The 23462-nt window shown below is 37.6% G+C and overlaps 1 protein-coding gene and 1 long non-coding RNA gene across 8 annotated transcripts in view; one reads left to right on the top strand and one right to left on the bottom strand.

Annotated features, from left to right (window-relative positions):
• HDAC9 (histone deacetylase 9) overlaps positions 1 to 23462 on the bottom strand; it is a 980387-nt gene that overhangs the window by 563933 nt on the left and 392992 nt on the right. The window lies entirely within an intron of this gene.
• Positions 1819 to 21474, top strand: LOC122438183. Its single transcript, XR_006268475.1, has 3 exons — positions 1819 to 1876; positions 10764 to 10769; positions 21385 to 21474. It is a non-coding gene; the product is annotated as an uncharacterized LOC122438183 (long non-coding RNA).

Raw genomic sequence — 23462 nt, 5'->3', positions numbered from 1 at the left:
AAAATTACTCAAAAGAGATGAAACACTGGATAAGAACTAAAAGTATGGTGTTAAAAAGCAGGAAAGGAGTGGTTACAATTTGATTGCCTGGATATCAAACACAAGGACAGTCAAGTAATTTGTACGCAGGGCATTACTGTGTACTTAGAGTGAAGCAATGGGAAAATGCTTTCAGTTCAATCTACAAATATTTACCAACATACACCGTATGCCAGGCACCAACCCTTTAGGAGGAAATGGGATATCCTTGTTCTCTTAGAGTTTCCATTTTGAGGCTTTAACTCAAGTGAAAATTTTCCCATCAGATTTTCTCTGCTAATTATTTAAAACAGAGTTTATATATGATAAATGTATTGTCCACAAACTTCAAGGTAGTCAAACTGAATGGAAGTCCCTCAGGGATACTGTAGAGATACAGTGATGCCTCAGGTATCCAAGAAGATAAAGAAGGTGAAAGTTCTCAAACTTCAGTAAAGAACATTAATATTCAGTTCAGTTCAGTTGCTCAGTTGTGTCTGACTCTTTGCAACCCCATGGACTGCAGCACGCCAAGACTCCCCATCCATCACCAACTCCTGGAGTTTACTCAAACTCATGTCCATTGAGCCAGTGATGCCATCCAACCATCTCATCCTCTGTGGTCCCCTTCTCCGTCTGCCTTCAATCTTTCCAAGCATCAAGGTCTTTTCCAAAGAGTCAGTTCTTCACAACAGGTGGCCAAAGTATTAGAGTTTCAGCTTTAGCATCAGTCCTTCCAATGAATACTCGGGACTGATTTTTTTCTTTAGGATGGACTGGTTGGATCTCATTGCAGTCCAAGGGACTTTCAAGAGTCTTCTCCAACACCACAGTTCAGAAAAATCAATTCTTCGGTGCTCAGCCTTCTTTATTGTCCAACTCTCACATCCATACATGACTACTGGAAAAACCACAGCTTTGACTAGATGGACCTTTGTTGGCAAAGTAATGTCTCTGCTTTTTAATATGCTGTCTAGGTTGGTCATAACTTTCCTGCCAAGGAGTAAGCGTCTTTTAATTTCATGGCTGCAGTCACCATCTGCAGTGATTTTGGAGCCCCCCAAAATAAAGTTTGTCACCATTTCCACTGTTTCCCTGTCTATTTGCCATGAAGTGATGGGACCAGATGCCATGATCTTAGTTTTATGAATGCTGAACTTTAAGCTACCTTATTCACTCTCCTCTTTCACTTTCATCAAGAGGCTCTTTAGATCTTCACTTTCTGCCATAAGGGTGGTGTTATCTGCATATCTGAGGTTATTGATATTTCTCCTGGAAATCTTGATTCCAGCTCGTGCTTCAGCCAGCCCAGCATTTCCTATGTAGTCTGCATGCAAGTTAAATAAGCAGGGTGACAATATATAGCCTTGACGTACTCCTTTCCTATTTGGAACCAGTCTGTTGTCCCATGTCCAGTTCTAACTGTTGCTTCTTGACCTGCATACAGATTTCTCAAGAGGCAGGTCAGGTGGTCTGGTGTTCCCATCTCTTGAAGAATTTTCCACAGTTTGTTGTGATCCACACAGTTAAAGGCTTTGCCATAGTCAATAAAGCAGAAATAGATGTTTTTCTGGTACTCTCTTGATTTTTCAATAATCCAACGGATGTTGGCAATTTGATCTCTGGTTCCTCTGCCTTTTCTCAATCCAGCTTGAATATCTGGAAGTTCACAGTTCACGTACTGTTGAAGCCTGGCTTGGAGAATTTTGAGCATTACTTTACTAGCGTCTGAGATGAGTGTAATCATGCAGTAGTTTGAGCATTCTTTGGCATTGCCTTTCTTTAGGATTGGAATGAAAACTGACCTTTTCCAGTCCTATGGCCACTGCTGAGTTATCCAAATTTGCTGGCATATTGAGTGCAGCACTTTCACAGCATCATCTTTTAGGATTTGAAATAGCTCAACTGGAATTCCATTGCCTCCACTAGCTTTGTTCATAGTGGTGCTTCCTAAGGACCACTTGATTTTGAATTTCAGGATGTCTGGCTCTAGGTGAGTGATCACACCATCTTGATTATCTGGGTCGTGAAAATCTTTTTTGTATTCATCTGTGTATTCTTGACACCTCTTCTTAATATCTTCTGCTTCTGTTAGGCCCATACCATTTCTGTCCTTTATTGAGCCCATCTTTGCGTGAAATGTTCCCTTGGTATCTCTAATTTTCTTGAAAAGATGTCTAGTCTTTCCCATTCTGTTGTTTTCCTCTATTTCTTTGCACTGATCACTGAGGAAGGCTTTCTTATCTCTCCTTGCTATTCTTTGGAACTCTGCATTCAAATGAGTACATCTTTCATTTTCTTCTTTGCTTCTCGCTTCTCTTCTTTTCACAGCTATATGTAAGATCTCCTCAGACAGCCATTTTGCTTTTTTACATTTCTTGTTCTTGGGGATGGTCTTGATCCCTGTCTCCTCTACAATGTCAGGAACCTCTGTCCCATACTTCATCAGGCACTCTATCAGATCTAATCCCTTGAATCTATTTCTCACTTCCACTGTATAATCGTAAGGGATTTGATTTAGGTCATACCTGAATGGTCTAGTGGTTTTCCCTACTTTCTTCAATTTCAGTCCGAATTTGGCAATAAGGAGTTCATGGTCTGAGCCACAGTCAGCTCCTGGTCTTCTTTTTGCTGACTGTATACAGCTTCTCCATCTTTGGCTGCAAAGAATATAGTCAATCTGATTTCGGCATTGACCATCTGGTGATGTCCATATGTAGAGTCTTCTCTTGTGTTGTTGGAAGAGGGTGATTGTTATGACCAGTGCATTCTCTTGGCGAAACTCTATTAGCTTTTGCCCTACTTCATTCTGTACTCCAAGGCCAAATTTGCCAGTTACTCCAGGTGTTTCTTGACTTCCCACTTTTGCATTCCAGTCCCCTATAATGAAACAGACATCTTCTTTGGTTGTTAGTTCTAGAAGGTCTTGTAGGTCTTCACAGATCCTTTCAGCTTCAGCTCCTTCAGCATTAGTGGTCGGGGCATAGACTTGGATTACCGTGATACTGAATGGTTTGCCTTGGAAACGAACAGAGTTCATTCTGTCATTTTGAGACTGCATGCGAGTACTGCATTTTGGACTCTTTTGTTGACTGTGCTACTCCATTTCTTCTAAGGGATTCCTGCCCATAGTAGTAGATATAATGATCATCTGAGTTAAATTTGCCCATTCCAGTCCATTTTAGTTCGCTGATTCCTACAATGCAACCATTCACTCTTGCCATCTCCTGTTTGACCTCTTCCTGTTTGCCTTGATTCATGAAGAAGCAGAGTTTGGCTTGGAGCATCGGCTGCTCGAGGCGCTGCAGTGGCCCTGAGAGATACCCCGTGTCCAACATCAGGAGCTGCCACTGTGCTTTGCTGGAGCGGCTGTGAGGAGATACTCCACATCCAAGGTCAGAGAAACCCCAGCGAGATGGGTGGCGCTGGAGCGGCTGTGAGGAAATACCCCACGTCCAAGGGCAAAGGAGAAGCCCCAGCAAGATGGTAGGAGGGGCAAACTCATGTTTAGAATCTAACCCCATTCCCACCAGAGACGCTCAGAGGGCTCAAACAAACCTTGGAAGCACCAGGACCCAGAGATCCCACAGAGACCGAGACAGAACTGTGTTTGAGCATCTCCTGTGGAGGGACGGGTCAGCAGTGGACTGCAGCAGGGGCAGGGGCTCTGGGTGCAGCAGGCTTGGGTATGGCATAAGCCATCTTAGAGGAGGTCACCATTAACCCCACCATCGAGCTGCAAGAACTTACACAGGACTGGAAAATAGACTCTTGGAGGGCACACACAGAACCTTATATGAACCAGGACCCAGGAGAAAGGAGCAGTGACCCCACAGGAGACTGACCCAGACTTTCCCAGGAGTGTCCAGGAGTCTCCAGCAGAGGTATGAGTTGGTGGTGGCCTGCTGCAGGGCTGGGGACACTGAGTGTAGCAGTGCGTGTGTGGGACCTTTTGAAGGAGGCCACCATTATCTTCACTACCTCCACCATAGTGTGGCATGGCATCTGGTCCCATCACCTCATGGGAAATAGATGCGGAGACAGTGGAAACAGTGGCAGACTTTATTTTTGGGGGCTCCAAAATCACTGTAGATGGTGACTGCAGCCATGAAATGACAAGACGCTTACTCCTTAGAAGGAAAGTTATGACCAACCTAGATAGTATATTACAAAGCAGAGACATTACTTTGCCAACAAAGGTCCATCTTGTCAAGGCTATGGTTTTTCCCGTGGTCATGTATGGATGTGAGAGTTGGACTGTCAAGAAAGCTGAGCACCGAAAAATTGATGCTTTTGAACTGTGGTGTTGGAGAAGACTCTGAGAGTCCCTTGTACTGTAAGGAGATCCAACCAGTCCATCCTAAAAGAGATCAGTCCTGGGTGTTCATTGGAAGGACTGATGCTGAAGCTGAAACTCCAATACTTTGGTCACCTCATGCAAAGAGCTGACTCATTGGAAAAGACCCTGATGCTGGGAGGGATTGGGGGCAGGAGGAGGAGGGGACGACAGAGGATGAGATGGCTGGATGGCATCACCGACTCGATGGGCATGTGTCTGAGTAAACTCCGAGAGCTGGTGATGGACAGGGAGGCCTGGCGTGCTGCAATTCATGGGGTTGCAAAGAGTCGGACACGACTGAGCGACTGAACTGAACTGAACTGAACTGAAATAGCAGGGAGGGAACACAGCTCCACCCTTCAACAGAAAATTGGATTAAAGGTTTACTGAGCATGGCCCAGTCCATCAGAACAAGACCCAGTTTCCCCCTCAGTCAGTCTCTCCCATCAGGAAGCTTCCATAAGCCTCTTATACTTCTCTATCAGAGGGCAGACAGAATGAAAACCACAATCACAGAAAAGTAACCACTCTGATCACAGGGACCACAGCCTTGTCTAACTCAATGAAACTATGAGCCATGCCTTGTAGGGCCACCCAAGACGGACAGGTCATGGTGGAGAGATCTGACAGAATGTGGTCCACTAGAGAAGGGAATGGCAAACCACTTCAGTACTCTTGCCTTGAGAACCCCATGAACAGTATGAAAAGGCAAAAAGATAGGACACTGAAAGATGAACTCCCCAGGTCGTTAGGTGCCCAATATGCTACTGGAGATCAGTGGAGAAATAACTCCAGAAAGAATGAAGAGACAGAGCCAAAGCAAAAACAACACCCAGCTGTGGATGTGACTGGTGATAGAAGCAAGGTCCGATGCTGTAAAGAGCAATATTGCATAGGAACCTGGAATGTTAGGTCCATGTGAAGTGAAGTCGCTCAGTCGTGTCTGACTCTTTCTGACCCCATGGGCTGTAGCCTACCACACTCGTCCAACCATGGGATTTTCCATGCAAGAGTACTGGAGTGGGTTGCTATTTCCTTCTCCAGAGCATCTTTCCAACCCAGGGATCAAACACGGGTCTCCCGCATTATAGGCAGACACTTTACTGTCTGAGCCGCCAGGGAAGTCCTTAGGTCCATGAATCAACCAATAATATTGGCAACTGGCTAAACACACAGATTCCAAGGGCTTATCTCTCTGGATTTGATTCAGGGAGGTATAAGAACTAGGTCTTTGCGTTTTTAACAAATGTTGTAAGTCAGGGAATAGGCAAAATATGGCTCATCTATCCCCTCTACCAGTTTTTCTAAGTAAAAGTGTTATTGAAACACAATTACACTCGTTCATTTACATATTGGGGGTTGTTTTCCTGCTAAAAAGCAGAGTTAAATAGTTGTGACCAAGACTGTACAATCAGAGGCTGAATCATTATGCTCTCTCTGGCCCTTTATAGAAAAAGTTGGTCAACTTCTCTGTCAAGAGATTCTCATGCAGGCTATCTGATGTCTGTTGTAAAAGTTTCTTTTACCTCTGCACTTCAATGGTTTTTTCAAAAAATTTAAACGTAATACTAAAAAACAGAAAATGTCATAACTAAGAACAGTGAAAGCAAATTCAAGGAAACAAAAGGATACCCTTGCAAATTATAGTAGCTTAAGATAAGTGACTTGCACTTTTTATTTCTCAAATTGAGAGAAATATACACTTCTTCCAGAAATCATAAAACATAAAATCACTACTAATTAGCAAGATACAAGATTAGCTCTACTAAACTTTTGACATGTCTCCTTATAGTCCTCTTGGTTACTGGTTTATTAAATGCAAGAAGACACATTATCTAGGTGACATGACTTTATTCTCAAAGTTGGTCTTACCTACAATTCATTAGTTTTAAAATAAATATGAGTGATACACCTATAAGAGCTGAGTTGTCCCCATTAAACTCAGCCTCATGCAGGAAGGGATTGCACCATACTCATTTTTGTCTTCACAGCAAACAGGATTCTACCTGGTACTTAGTAGGGACTCATAAAATGTTGGTAGAACAAATTTGATAAAGAAAGCTACTAGACAGCTATATTCCTGCATTAGGTCCTACTTGTGAGAACTTTGTGAATTGCTCTCATTCATGAACTACAATGTGGTACCATTAGGTTGTTACTATTGAACACCTACACACTTTGTCTTGCTCTTTTAAGCTCACTGTTAGATGTGTCACTGTTTAAAATGTGCTTTTTCCTTGCTAATTTGAGTTTTGCAAGGTCAACCCACAGCTTCCCAAAATAACACTCTATCTGGTGTTTCCCAGAAATAGCATATACAAATATGACATTTAAAACTGCTCTTTGATTTATGTGATCTGTACTTGATGGTGAATAATAGTGAGAAGTTTTCCAAATTTGAACATGAAAATGTACTGTTCTTCCCCAAAGGGAAAGTGGCAGAACATTATAAATAAGCTAAGACTATTCCTCTGTCAACACACAGCCAGCTATGTATATATATAGCCCCACAAAGAAATATCTTCTCAGCTTCTTCTCAAAGTCACCAGCCAATGAAGTGACCAATTTAGTCACACAGGCCAATTAAGTAAAACTAAAAGTTACCGAACCATCTATAGAAGAACACTGAGGCCACCACAATTACACTTGGGTCCAAATAAAGTAGGTGATTATAAAACTTGAAGGAATGACAAGAAGAATAAAAAGCACAAATAAAAGTCGAAATGAGACAGATACTCAAGATAATGATCTTATCCTTCTAAACATGTGTAGTCTGACAATACAGATTTACTTGTTTTTTAAATTTCATATCATCTCATTTTCCCCTATACCTCTGGAAACTCAGAGGAACTGAAAAATAACCAAGCACTTAGAAAATGAAGATAATTCAGGAATCACTGAATACTCAATAAGTTTAATGGAATTATCTCATTTTTACAGGTTCCATTCATTCATCAGTCATGAACTGATTTGTAAGAAATAAATACCAACTTCTCCTAAGTGCCAGGCTCTTTGGTAACCTTTTCAGATAAAACAAACATCATATCTATCCTCATCAAGTTTACATTTCAAACCAGGAAGAGAGTTAAAAATTTACACTTCCCAATAACTAAAGCTATAATAATTTCAACAAGAAAATAAGTAATGTAGTATTGGGTGTAACAAAAAGAATAAAATAGGAATGAGAAAGAAGACATAGCTAAATATTCAAACATATTGCAAAAGGATTTTCTTGTAAAAGAGAAAAAATGGAATATTTAAATAAAATGGGCAAATTACTTGAAAAGCAAAACACTGAAAACTGACACATGAATAACTAAGAAAATCTAAACAGTCATATAACTACTTTTTAAAAAATGAACCTGCAATTTAAAATCTTCCCACAGAGAAAATTCCAGGCTTCACCAATTTACTGTACCAAAATATTAAGGAAGAAATAACATTAAACTCTTCCAGAAATAGAACGTTTTGGAAACATTGACCAACTCATTATGCAGATATATCCTGACACTAAATCTAACAAGAGGATTTCAAGACAAGAAAATTATAAACTAACCTCATTCATGAACATAATAGCAAAAATACTATAAAAAATAAGAAGTAAAATCCAAACATAAATAAAAAGATACAAGCATCTACAGATTTTGGCATCTGATGGGGGTCTTGGAACCAACTCCACGGATACCAAGGGATAATTGTATGTTTTTCCCTGTACTAATGGGTGGGTGGTGAATGGAGATAAGGTGGATACGCCAAAGGGACGATTTATTTCCCGAGTGGGACAAATTAGGTAGGGGAGAGATTTCATCAGGCTACTCAGAAAGATTTGCAATTTAAGACTTATAAATTGTTTATTTATGTAATTTCCCATTTAATATTTTTGGACTAGGGTTGACTACAGGTAACTGAAACTGTGGAAGGCAAAATGTTAGATAAGGGGAGACTACTACATCAGGGTAATATTATTATGCAATGGATGAGAACAGGAAGTCTAGATATAAGAAAGAAGATATCAGAGATTAAATACTGCAGGACGATTGTGCAAATGGAATTTCTATAACATCATTACTTCAAAGGTTACGATATATCTTTACATGACAGGTTTATAATTTCCAGCCCATTCTTTTTTATATGTTAAGACTAGAGGTCTCAAATTCTGAGGTTTCTGATTCAATAACAGGAGAGAGATAGTATCAAACAATAATAAGAAGTATTTAGTCAAGCATGACCATGTTTTAATACAGTGACTATGAGCACATTACTCAACTTCTCCAGGCCTCAGTTTTCTCATCCCAATATAATATTAATAACACTTGTGAGGAATAAGTGAGATAATCTAAGTAAGATGTTTAGCATAATGCCTGGCATATAATAAGCATAACATTGTAAGCCATCATCACCATCATCCTATAAAACTGGCTAAGGTCATTTTAGTTTAAACATATTTTACTATCATAAATATTTTTAACCAAACAATGTATCCAAAATTTATTACTTTGTTTCTTACACAGAACAAAAAAGTCTTCTGCATCCTAGCCACAGGTGCATAAACCCTTCACCCAGCCATATATACACTTTATAAACAATAAATAGGTAAGGAGGACCTGTTTTTTCTCCTAAAGAACTGCTCTTGATAAAATTGCTGATATTCCACTTAATTCTATGGTTAGACAGTACTGATAAACTCCCCCAAATAATGCAAAAACAAAATCACAGAAGACATGACTTTGACTCAATTGGAGAACAAAAATCAAACAAGAAAATATATTTCTTCTTAAAGTTTATGAAAAAAATATTAATAGTAATGCAGTGAAACTGATCTTAAAATAATTGGGAGAGTTCTTCAGATGCTGCCTGAAGATACAAAAGTAACAAAAAAATTTCATTACAAATCTGCTAATAAAAAAATAAGACAATAGGAAAGCAACTGCTTTGCTTAGTACTAATTAATGTGTTATTTTTATATAATATATAATAATATATTTATTATTTATATAATATATAATAAAAAAAATTGTTGTGTTGTTGTTTAGTCACTAATTCATGTCCAACTGTTTTGTGATCCTATGGACTGCAGGCCACCAGCCTCCTCTTTCCATGGGATTTCCCAGGCAAGAATACCAGAGTGGATTGCTGTTTCCATCTCCAGGGCATCTTCCCAACCCAGGGATCGAATCCACATCTCCAGCCTTTTTTTAACCCCTGAGCCACCAGGGAAGCCCAATAAAAAACAGGAATCCTACTATTCGATGGCAGGTAGCATAATATTGGGCTTCCTTGGTGGCTCAGCGGTAAAGAACCCACCTGTTAATGCAAAAGAGGAGGGTTTGATCCCAGGGTCGGGAAGATCTAGAGAAGGAAATGGCAACCCACTCCATTATTCTTGCCTGGAAATCCCATGGACAGAGGGGCCTGGTGGGCTACAGTCCATGGGGTCACAAAGAGTTGGATGCAACTTAGTGACTAAAAAACAAATAAAACATAAGACTATTGTTAACAAAATCATGTGCGAATATTACATTACTAGATTGCAATTTTGTAAACATGTTAGGAAATATCAAATTTAAAACTTTTGGACTTTTTTGGTCTTTATAAAAAATTATAAACAAAACACTTTTTAATTCCTTCAATTTACATGAAACATTTCAAAGTCGTCTTTTTATTACTTGTCTAAAATTACGAATATCCACTTCAGCATTGCATAGCACATTTTTCTTTTTCTTTTTTACATTTTTATTTTTCAATTGCTTGAATTTTATACATTTTTATAGGGTCAATCTGTGTCCAAAAAAACTTAATTTACGTACTAGAAATCAATTTGATATTAGTTTCCAGCAATTAACTAAATACTTAGGACTCCAAATTTATTCTGACTTCAAAGTCCACGTATGTCTGAGAGAAGTCTGCATGTATATGTACACAGACACACACACTGACATACACACATGCAAGACTTTTTGCTAGACTTTGTCTGATTTTGTTATTCTTTTCCACAGTTAACAGGGTTACCCATAGACAGAGTGCCACTAATTAGATTTACTTTTTGGCTTTTTCCATTCTTCTCTAGAAACCATTGTTTATTTTCTAAGGTCTATTAAACATTTTGAGTTGCCAATGTTAGTCACAGTAGAGCATTGGGCTGTTTTTATAAATTTTCTGCTGAATCTCCATTATAGGAAAAGATAGTAGTGTTTCTCTCTATTTTCTGTTAGGGTTTAGGAAAATCCACTTTTGATATCATAGTTGAAAACCATAATAGAGAAACCAATGAATTTTACCCTCCAAATATAGTTGTTATATACCATAATTACACAAAATTTTATGTAATAGAAGAACACTGGACACTGTCAAAAGTTTTTTTTTTTCTGTTTTTAACATTTCTTAAAAGTTAAACTATAAGCACAAGGTGCAAGTATTACTATAAAGTATCATCCGTATGGTGATGGGCTAGGTTGATACATTGTACTCATGAACAACTGCAGTTACCAGGGGCAAACATATGGCTTTCTCCATCATTTTAACATCATCCATAAGCATTGTTCAAACTGAATATCTGAAATATTTTGATACAGGAAAATCTATGAAGTTTGAAGATTCTAGAAGTTAGATGGATGCCTTTCTCAAATATGAAAACTTGATATGCTGTAGGAAAACTAAAAGGCAATTTCCTTTCACTTTAATAAGGAAGTTATAAGATGTAACGCAATGGGGTACCCCATCCTCAGAGAACTTTATTAGGCTTCAGCACAATTCCCCAAATCCACACTTGCAAATGTTAATTTGTAATTTGAACACCATGAAAATTAAATCATCACCCGAGGCAGACTGATTCACTGGCAAGGAAGCAAAAATTGGAGACCAAGGGCCATTTTCTATGGTTACCATTAGCTGATTATAGTCAGTAAAGAAGCTTATTTTACGTGTTAAAAAACTGCCTCTCCACAGAACAGGCCCATTAAAAAAAAAAAAAGAAGCAGGAGAAATATTTGAGCTCAAACATTTGAACAGTATATCACCAAAAAAATAATTTTTATTTCTTTATCATTTTCCTAGAAAATTGATCTCACTCTTACTCTTTTGATGTAACTTTTTGCTTTCCTACCCAATTTCTACTCTTCTACAGCATCTTTTTAAAATCTGAGAGGAGAAGTTAATTCTTAGCATTTTAACCTTTGTCTGACTGACTTGTTAAAATTTAGTAGGAAGTAACAGATTTCAGGCACTTAAGACTAAGGGGAAGAGGGAATCTAAGAGGTAAAGGAGGAAAGAGATGGAAAAACCCAAAATACACCTAACCAATCTGAGAGTTTGAGCCAGCTGGTAACCCTGCTTCTCAGACTCATGCAATTTCCAACAGTGATCCCTTGGTCATTCACTCATGGCAGGACAGGGTCAGGCATGTCTTGGCCAAATCTGGTACTGACCACAGTTTTGACCTACAGCCAGGGAAATAAAATCATCCACTCATGCTTGGTTCAAATCCCAACAAACCAATGAAAGAGGGTCAGGTCTGCACCTACTAGGGAAGATATCACGGGAAAGAGAAGAGAACAGATAGTAGGTGTTTTTTTCTTTTTCTTTTTAATGTTAAGTTTACACAGAACACATTTTTTAAAAAAATTTTTTTAAACTGGAGGAAAATTGCTTTACAATGTTGTGTTGGCTTCTGCTTACTACAATGCAAATCAGTCATAATTATACATATATATTCTCCCTCTTGAGTCTCCCTCCCCTCCACCCATTCCACCCTTCTGGGGAACCAGGTTGCGCTCCCTGTGTTATATCAACTTCTCACTAGCTATATATTTCACACATGATAGTGTATATATGCCAACGCTACTTTCTCCATTTGCCCCACTCTCTCCCTCCTTCACTGGGTCCACACGTCTATTCTCTGTATCTGTGTCTCCATTCCCTCCTTGCACATGAGTTCATCAGTACCATGTTTCTAGATTCCACACATATGTGTTAATATATCATATTTATTTCTCTATTTATGACATTTCACTTTGTATAACAGGCTGTATTTAGGTTTATCAACCTCACTAGAACTGACTCAAATTTGTTCTTTTTTATGGCTGAGTAATATTCCATTGTATATATGTAACCACATCTTTATTCATCTGTAGATGGACATCCACGTTGCTTTCATGTCCTGGCTATTGTAAATAATGCTGCAATGAACATTGGGGTACAAAAATGTGTCTTTTAGAATTGTGGCTTTCTCAGGGTATATGCCCAGCAGTGGGACTGCTGGGTCATATGGCAGATTTATTTCTAGTTTTATGAATTTTCTCACTAGAATACCACTTTAATGGTGCTATCAAAATGGATCAAAAACGTTCTCAAACTGGCTTCACTATATTTGAACTCACAGATTTTCAGGTGATAAGCATTTTTAAGTTGATTTTTCTTTGTCACTGAATCAGTCTTACTCTGCTAGGTAGGAGCTAGATCCTAGAATAATACGATGTTATTTCTTCCTTAAATTTATGGTAAGGTTACCAATGAAGCCTGGAATTTTCTTTGTGGGAAGATTTTTAATTATGGGTTCAATTTTTTTCAATGATTTGAGGTTTGCTGGGGTAGGACAGTCAGGTTTAATAAGGAAATCCTTCCATGGGAGTGGCAGCCCAGAGCCAACATCTTTAGCTCTTTCTTTGTTACTGCTTCAAATAGAGGTTAAGAGCTTAACATATATTAGTTCATAGTCTTAGCCAACTAAACAATGAACATGCATTTTTATGTCAAGATATTCTTTAGCTACATTCAGAAGATTGCGATAGGAGACCAAAATTCAGTCAATAACATTGGTGATGAACTTTGAATTAAATCCAGTTTTTTCAAATTGATATCTAATTCTTAAAGGACAGTAAATCTCATTCACTCTGGAAACAAACCTTAAGGGTATTAAGAATATTAGCAGGTTAGTTAGTACTGGTTTTAGCACAAAGAGATCTGAGTTCTCTATTTATTGGTATAGCTTGGAGATCATATAATTAGGGGGCTTTTCATAGTTTCCTAGTAACCGTTTTCTTTCAGAAACATTAGCCATAATTCACATATGCTCATTTAAGTTACTAAGCCTAAAAGAGCTATCCTCTTGTTCATTAGAAACGACTCTGCCTAGTTAAGGCTTTCTCTTGGGTGTATTCTTTTGATCATTTTCTCCTGAAAATCATGGTCAAATATCCACATTTTAATTACCAGCACACTGGCACTGCTTCTTTTGATAACGTAACACTTTTGATAATGTAACATTTTGTCCCTGGGGCAAAATGCCAAGGAGTCATCAGTGCAACTGCACCTACTCTTTGAACGTGAGACAGCAAATGTCACAACAAAACAAATGTGATTCATCCCTAACATTTGTATAAAACCCAACTCAATTTGAGGCATACAAGCCCATACACAACCTCGAAGCAAGACAAAGAAGACATGTACTTATTCCTCAGAGTTAGTACCTGCATACACATGTGTATGTTTAGCTGCACATGCACGATCTCTTTCAATAGCAGAGATCTAACTCCGATGTGGCAGAATAAGACCCATCCAGGGGCAAAGAGAAAAACAATTTAAATATTCATATCACCTGAAAATTTGTGAGTTCAAACACAGTGGAGTCAGTCTAATAAAACTCTTGACCAATCATACAAAATGGCTTTCTTTGAAAATTTAATATTTTTTAGATGTCATTAATGTCTTAACAAGGATATCAAATTCTGTTGGTATAAAGTTTTTTAAAAAACGAAAATTAATTAGAGCAGGTTTTTATCCCATAAATGAGATTTTATCTTACAGTCTCTTATGAGACCATTAAGGTCCAAATGTAAAAGTCAACCCATTCATAAATATGATAGGTCACCCACCCAGAGGCAGGTAGTAACTATTAAGAAAGAAGCAATTAAAAGCCAAAGAAAAGTGAGATTATTCTTTTTAAAACCATCCTTCACAAATAATTTGAAATGTTAAGTTAAAAATTAAAAGGCAAATATCTTTCTAATGTCTCATAAATTTTATTTCTTAACTCATACATTCTCTGAGCAGCCCTTTCCCTGTCATTCAGGGACAATTCTTGTTATTTTACCCTAAATTAAAAGAGTAAGGCAGAAATTGATGGGATGAACATTAAACAATTCACTGAAAACAGTATGAAAAAAATGAAAGCAGAACTTCGCACACATTTTCCAAGATCTGAAAAAAACAACTATTTTCTTCTTGCTCATTATAAAAGGGTTGAGGAATGGACATGTGAATTAATCAGAAACTCTGAGCCTCAAGGAGCATCTGCAAGGAATACTGGGAAAGGGATTCTGACTATTCCTACTAGCTTAGGATCTCAGAAAGTGTAGGCACTTGAGCTGTGCTGCCTCCTCACTAAAACATAAAACTCGAATGTGAAGCCAGCACCACAGGTAGCAAAGCTGAGCATGGAAACAAGCATTTTGTGACCCTTGGATATAGCTATATGTGAAGCAGGTTCCACATCCCAGGCTTTCAGTCATGTGAGCCAATAAATATCCTTTTAACTTCAGCTAGTTTGATTTGGACACTTTTTGTTTTTTATTGTTTTAAATCAAAATATAATTGACTTTTTATATTAGTTTGATGTATACAGCATAGTACTCAATATTTTACAAGTTAAAAAATGAATTCTAGGTACCATCTGTCACCATATAAAATTATTACAGTATTATTGACTATATTCCCTATGCTGTACATTACATCCCTGTGACTTATTTATTTTATAGCTGGAAATTTGTACTTTAATCTCCCCTACCTATTTCACTCATTCCTCTTTCTCCCGCCCCTCTGGCAAGCACCAGTTTGTTCTCTCTCTCTGAGTCTGCTTTTGTTTTCATTTTTGTTTGCTTTATAGATTCCACATATAAATGAAAACATGTGGTATTTGTCTTTCTCCTTCTGACATGTTTCACTTAGCAACACTCTTTAGGTCCATTCATATTGTCACAAATGGCAAGACTTCATATTTTGTTGTTGAGTTGTATGAGTTTTTTGTATGTTTTGGGTATTAGCCTTTATCAGATATAACATTTACAAATAGGTTCTCCCATTTAGTAGGCTAATTTTCATTTTGTTAATGTTTTCCTTTGCTGTGTAAAAGCTTCTTAGTTTGATGTAGTCCTACTTGTTTAGTTTTGCTTTTGTTTCCCTTTCCTGAGGAGACAGATTTGAAAAAATATTGCTAAGACCAATATCAAAGAGCATAGTGCCTATGTTTTCTTCTAGAAATTTTATGGATGGTTTCAGGTCTTAAGTCTTTAATCCATTTTGAATTGATTTTTGTATATGGAGTGAGAAAGTAGTCCAGTTTGATTCTTGACTAGAATCAAGTCCAGAAAAGTAGCTGTCTAGTTTTCCTAACACCATTTATTAAAGAAACTATCTTTCCCCACTGCATATTCTTGTCCCCTTTATCATAGACTAATTAACTGTATAAGCTTACTTCTATTCCCAAAATCCCATGGACAGAGGAGCCTGGTGGGCTACAGTCCATAGGGCTGCAAAGAGTTAGACACGACTGAGCAAGTACATTAAAGGCAATGTGTTTGTATTTGTGTCAGCATTATACTGTTCTGATGGCTGTTGCATAGTTTGAAATCAGGGACCTTAATACTTCCAGTTTTGGTCTTCTTTCTTAAGATTGTTTTGGCTACTCAGGGTCTTGTATTTCCATACAAATTTTAGAATTTTTGTTCTAGTTCTGTGGAAAATGCCATTAGTATTTTGATAGAGATTGCACAGAATATGTAGCTTGCCTTGTGTAGTATGGTCATTTAAAAAATATTAATTGTTCCAATTCATGAGCGCAGTACATCACTGGACATTTAAAAACTTGCAATAAAAGAGACTTTAAACGGCACGTTGCTCTATATTCAATTTAGAATCTGAAAAACAATTTTGACTGATTTCAGCATATTTGAAGATCTCATTTAAAGTAAGTAGTGAAAAGGGGTTGTTATCCCCAATTTACAGATATATGAAAGAGAGGACATGAAGAAAATCATAAGCTAAGCAGAGTAGACAAATCTTCTTAAGTTTAGTGTAGTGTCATTCATAACCTCATTTTCTAATATATCTACCAACTCCATTTCAGTTTCATGAACATTATTAGTCAAAGTGGTGAGTATATGTTAGCTCAAAAACTAAATATGGACTGGTAAAGCAAGTAGGTTAATTTATGTTATAGAATCAATCATTGTTTCAAAACTTATTCTAGTTCAACTATGTTTATTCCACAACAGATTTCAATGTAGAGGTAAAATGTGGGAACTATATTTATATGTTATTACATTTCTATCCTAAGAAAGTTTGGTATATAGGAACACAAATACTTCATTAATAAGTTAAATCCCACTAGCTGGTAAAATATATATGCTTTTGCTTCTTTTAGGAATAATTTCTCTAAAGAAATAGTTTCTTTATTTTATATTTTGGTTTCATGCTTTCTGGTTATAGCCAAGGTTTTCAAAGTTGATACTGACTGATGATAAAGGAAAATTTTAAAACAGCAAGGAAAACACTTTCTAAAGATGCTTTGTAGCTCTCCATAATCTAATCTGTGGGAAATGGAGAGTGGAGAACCACAGAGTGCTTTTCAATAATTTATGGTGGAGATTCATCTCCTAAGTTTAGAAACACAATTTGTGACCCAACTGTGCTGTGAACCTATTAGTGTAATTAGGCGGCTGGCTGTATCCCCAACCTGGCCCTTTCTTTTTGCACTCTCTTCTGAGTCTGCATAGATTCTGTACTCAGATCCATCCCTTGGAAAATGAGAAAATGAAAACATTTATAGCATATTTTTTACTCAGATTATTGCCAAAGCACAGAGCTGGCTGGCAGATGCTCATTGTGAGGATTTTTCCTTCAGAGTTTAGAGAAGAAGAGATACACACCAATCCGTATCTTTTTTCATTTCATTTACATGTTTTAATAGACGAAGACTTTTTGACTGTGTAATGAAATCAATGACCTGGCTAAAATTTCACACTAAAAGGGAAAAAGAACCCAGGATATCACAGTCATAAGTATTTCTAGTTCAAGATTTGGTGGATTCATTGAGCCAGATTTAATATTTTAAAAAATGTTTTAAATATTAACTTGAACTTAAAATGAAAAAGCAGGAGTTATTTTGCCTTTATTTTCTTTACATGACTATACTTGAGCTACAGAATATTGTTTTTTACAACAGAGTATTGATCTTTACCCTACACCCACTTTCATATCCCTGAATCCATATTATTATCCAAATATTGGGCTCTGAAAGAAACAAACAGACACTCAGATTTAGAAGAAGAAGAAGAGGAAAACTTCAGACAACAGAAGGCCGTGAATTATGCATAACCTGTGTGCTCAGGGACAACTAATTAGCACTCAGTTACAAAGAAAAGTAAATTATGATGCCATCCTCCTCCATTTATAGGTTAAAGAAAAATTTTATTTTGAATATTTATTGTCAGCAAGAACCGAGCTCCACAAGGGAAACTAATTTAAAGTGTTTTACCTCATACAGTTAAAGAAAAATAACTATATTTAACCTGGTAATGTGATCAACAGAATTATTACATAAAACTTTATAATCAGTTCTTAAATGGCACTTTTTAGAATAAATGTTGAAAATAATATCTGCATAATAAGATGGAAGACAATTTTGCTTAATTAGGAAATTAAGCAAGTTTCCTGCTATCCACAGGTGTATATATTTAACTGTTTTCAAGAATCTGTTATGTTGGACTTAATATAAAGAATTTTAAACTAAAAGCGCATATATTTGGATCTGACTTCCAACTATACCAGCATTATGAACTTGACTAAATAATTTAAACTTTCTGAGCCACAGTTGCCTAAAATGGAAAGTGGAGACTGTACTTGACCTATTTACATTATTTACCAAGTAAAAGATCTGAAAACATAACACTGTGCAAATATAAAATAATGCTATTATAAAATTTTCAAAAGCATTAATTTCAAAATTACAGTGACCTTCCTAAACTAGGAGGGTAATTGCATTGCCCAAGAAAAACTGCATTTCATCAAATTATTAATTCAAAGGTTTCTTTCAGCTCAAAGAGTTATTTTAATCCCCTATTTTGTAAATCTCTGGCATTTTCAAAAAATTAATAAATATATCAGAGAAGTTCTAGATCTTTTTGCTATACCTAAACTACTAAAGGAGATCAGTCCTGGGTGTTCATTGGAAGGACTGATGTTGAAGCTGAAACTCCAATACTTTGGCTACCTGATGTGAAGAGCTGACTCATTTGAAAAGACCCTGATGCTGGGACAGACTGAGGGCAGGAGGAGAAGGGGACGACAGAGGATGAGATGGTTGGGATGGCATCACCCACTTGATGGACTTCGGTTTGGGTGGACTCCGGCAGTTGGTGATGGACAGGGAGGCCTGGCGTGCTGCAGTTCATGGGGTCGCAAAGAGTCGGACACGACTGAGCGACTGAACTGAACGGAACTGAAACTGCTTTTAAATAAGTCTTTAACTAACACGTCATAAAAATTTAGCAATTATATAATTATTATTAATTTAGGCAATTATAATTTTTGAATAATATGTATGTTTTAATATTAGATTACGATATTCTCAGCATAATCTAATTCTGAGGATACCTTATGTGTGGGTTAAAACAGTATTTCTAGACCTGAAGTGAAAAGTAACAATTTCCCCATGTATTTTAGGTTTATGTGTCCCTTACCTTTTATTTACAAGAAAGTCTAAATGGGACTTTGTTTTTCATCTATAGGTTGCTTGGGCAACTGTATAGTTTGAACTAGATCTTATTCATAAATGTTGATAGTTTAGTCCCTGATAGCCGCACACAATAATTGACATTCAGTCAACATGTCTGTAGAAAAAATTACGGAAAATAAAACATATAATAATTATTCTATGGGCTGATAGTGAACCAGTTAAAACAATCAGTTAAGGAAAGTTTTCAGACCAGGATGGCAAATATCTAGTCTAAATATTTAGACCTTCACAACCTCACAGCCACTAGTTTAGAACTCCAACATAAGCATTACGAACTTCTTTCCACCAAGCCTCAGTCTCGTTCAGAACGTATCACTTCAGGTATGTTTGTGCTTGCTAAGTTGCTTCAGTTGTGTCCAACTCTTCACAACCCCATGGACTGTAGCCCACCAGGCTCCTCTGTCCATGGGATTCTCCAGGCAAGAATACTGGAGGGGGTTACCATTTCCTCCTTCAGGGGATCTTCCCGACCCAGGAATCAAACCTGCATCTCTTACGCCTCCTCATTGGCAGGTGGATTCTTTAATATTAGTGCCAGCTGGGAAGCCTTACTCCAGGTAACTGCTGCCAAGTCTGTGCATTTGACAGTCAAGGAGAAAAATACTTACCTATTTTGTGCTTGTATTAATAGATCACCATGTGCTTGTATTAATAACAACCTATTAGGTATGCTCTTGATCTGTTTAACCAAATGAAGTTTTACCTCCAGAATGAATACACATTCCTATTTATAGCAAGGCAGATGCTGACTTTAGTACATTTATCATGGTTTTGTCTAGAAATGGGTTAACAGTATTAGAAATAATACAGTGTGAAAAAGGCATAACAAATAAGACCTAGATGACTATCTTGAATAAGTAAAATGGTAAACTGCAGATTTCAGTCTTTTGAAACAATAGCTAAATAAAAAGCAATTTTTACCCTGACCTGAAGAACAGAGATATTCCTAAAGAAAATTCTGATAAGAAGATATAAATTACTCAGAGTATTAATACTTTATAATTAATTTTGTGAAGAAAAATCACAGTAGCAAGGGAAAAAAAAGTAAAATCATGTTAACTTGCACTAAGACACTCAGATAACCTCTTATTGGCTTTCTCTGATGGAGTGTCAATGTTTACATTATGTATGTCCAAATTTAGATTCTATACTGATGCAGCTTATAAGTCTCATGGCTACTCACATGCTCTCTCTATATGTGTAGAAGGCAGGCCTACCCACCTGTGCCTTCAAACAAAGTTCCCTTGACAAATCAGGTCCAGATTCTATATAGATTATTAGATGCAACTGTATCACATGGGCCCCAGCCTCAGCTTCTGAGATTCAGTTCTGATATTTCTTGTTGTTGTCTAAGAGTATCCTTTTTTCTATACGTCTAACCTGGCCAGTGTTTCTACTGGCACTTCTACTTTATACTCAGGCCATCCACACTTTTAGTGTTCATTTCAACCTGTTCCCCTATTCCTTCCTGTTCCTGAAACATTGCTGCATGATGCTCAGTCAATAATCATGTTCCTACAGTGGCTCAGTCAGGACTCAAATCACTGCTCGATGCCCTGGCCACATCCCTCCTCACTTTGCTGCTGGCCCGTCTCCTGTAATTTGATGAGCTGCTCCAAAGCCACGCATACCACCTTAACCAGCATCTCAGGTCTGCTGTTTGCTACAGCAGATGATGCCTTCATACTTCAGGTGGATCCCACAGCAAAACTGCCTGAGACATACTACTTTCATGCAATGTCGCTTTCAGGTTCCACACAGACATTATCTTGGGATATGCATCAGTAATAAAAATTGCTGGACTGGGACCGAATCAGTGAGACCACCACAGTGTATCCAAAACTCCTTGTGGTGGCCCCACTCCCTCCTGAGCCAAGGCTGCTGATCCAGACTTCTTCTTCTGGATAGTCTTTTCTGAGGCCACAAAGTCCATCATAAAATCTGCCATATGTTCTTTAAGCCACCCCATATCACACAGTTCACAAATATGTCATCAGGGCTGCATGGCAGACATGCTTTTATTCCTAAGAAGTACCTCATGTCCAGATAAATCAGTGGTTACAAATAATGTGGAAAGAGGCAATGTGTTCTGCCTGGGAATTCTGTATACGGGATGTGTACAATCTCTACTCCTGGTCAGCTGAGATTCCCTATTATTTATACATACATATGTATACTTAACCTATATATTAGCATAAATCCACAGGGAAACACAAATCTGCTGGCATACTTAGTGTAGCACTTTAACAGCATCATCTTTTAGGATTTTAAATAGCTTAGCTGAAATCCCATCACCTCCACTAGCTTTGTCTACAGTAATGCTTCCTAAGGCCCATTAGACATCATACTCCATATGGCTCTAAGTGAGTGACCACACCAACATGGTTATCCAGGTTGTACTCATTTCACATGCTGGCAAAATAATGTTCAAAATCCTTCAAGCTAGGTTTAAGCAGTACATGAATTGAGAACTTCCAGATGTACAAGCTAGCCTTAGAAAAAGCAGAGGAAACAAAGACCAAACTGCCAACATCCGTTGGATCACAGAAAAAGCAAGAGAGTTCCAGAAAAACATCTACTTCTGCTTCATTGGCTATGCTAAAGCCTTTGACTGTGGGGATCACAACAAACTGGAAAATTCTTAAAGAGATGGGAATACCAGACCACCTCACCGCTTCCTGAGAAACCTGTATGCAGGTCAAGAAGTAACAGTTAGAACAGGACATGGAGCAACGGACTGGTTAAAAATTGGGACAGGAGTACACTGAGACTGCATATTGTCACCCTCCTTACTTAACTTATATGCAGAGTACATCATGCAAAATGCGGGCTTGATGAATCACAAGCTGGAATCAAGATTGCCAGGAGAAATATCAATAACCTCAGATATGCAGATGACACCACCCTTATGGCAGAAAGCAAGAACTAAAGAGTCTCTTGATGAAAGAGAAAGAGGAGAGTGAAAAAGTTGGCTTTAACTTCAACATTAAAACAAAAACTAAGATCATGGCATCCAGTCCCATCACTTCATGGCAAATAGATGGGGAAAAACTGGAAACTGGCAGATTTTTCGTGGACTCCAAAATCACTGCAGACAGAGACTTTAGTCATGAAATTAACAGATGCTTGCTCCTTGGAAGAAAAGCTATGACAAACCTCGACAGAGTTTTAAAAGCAGAGACATTACTATACTGACAAAGGTCCAAATAGTCAAAGCTATGGTTTTTCCAATAGTCATGTTTGGATGTGAGAGCTGGACCATAAAGAAGGCTGAGTGCTGAAGAACTGATGCTTTCAAACTGTGCTGCTGGAGAATACTCTTGAGAGTTCCTTGGATGGCAAGGATATCAAACCAGTCTATCCTAAAGAAAATCAACCTTGAATATTCATTTGAAGGGCTGAGGCTGAAACTGAAGCGCCAATACTTCAACCACTTGATGTGAAGAACTGACTCATTGGAAAAGACCCTGATGGTGGGAAAGATTAAAGACAGAAGGAGAAGGAGGCGACAGAGGATGAGATGGTTGGGTGGCATCACCGACTCAATGGACATGACATTTAGCAAACTCCAGGAGATAGTTAAGGACAGGGAAGCCTGGAGTGTTGCAGGCCATGGGGTTGCAAAGAGCTGGACATGATTTAGCAACTGAACAACAGGGAATCACATCCTAAATTTAACCTCTACTGCTTTCTTTCTCTTTCTTGATACTTTCCCCTTCATTGTGTATGTCTCATTGCACTTCACTCAAAGGGATATGTAATCAAAATCCTCCTTTCTTTATGATCAGTTGGAATATAGTCTCTGGGTTATAGAAGAGGAAGCTTTGCCTCTTCTCAAAAACATAAATATAAGCATAGATTTAAAGGTTCTATATTAAATAATATTAGTTATGTTGTAGATATGAAGAAACAATGAAAGTAAAGTTCAATGTTGGACCTTCATGTTCAGTAAAACAGAAGAAAAAAGTACTCTTGAAACAAGCACTTCTTAAAGTCTCAAATTTATTAATGCATGGCTAAGTGAAGAATGACAATAATGATAGAATCATGGGTTACTCTTACAAAATACTTAGGTCATACATGGAATGTTACTAAAAGTATCTACCTTATAACTAGTACTATGCAGAACTGACAGAGAATAAAAATAAAGTGTACAAGCTCTGTTAAACACTTTGCCACTAAGATAAAGCTATTTTTGGAGACAACTTATCTACCACTTGCCAGAAGTAAAGGCTTCCAGCAGTATTAATGGTGCTGATCTTCTATCTCTAAAACAAAGTCAAGGTTGAAGAATAAATATCAAAGCCCTGGAGTTGA

The sequence above is a fragment of the Cervus canadensis genome, chromosome 3, assembly GCF_019320065.1.
Source record: "Cervus canadensis isolate Bull #8, Minnesota chromosome 3, ASM1932006v1, whole genome shotgun sequence".
Lineage (NCBI taxonomy): Eukaryota > Metazoa > Chordata > Mammalia > Artiodactyla > Cervidae > Cervus > Cervus canadensis.
This window is presented reverse-complemented; position numbering and strand designations above follow the sequence as displayed.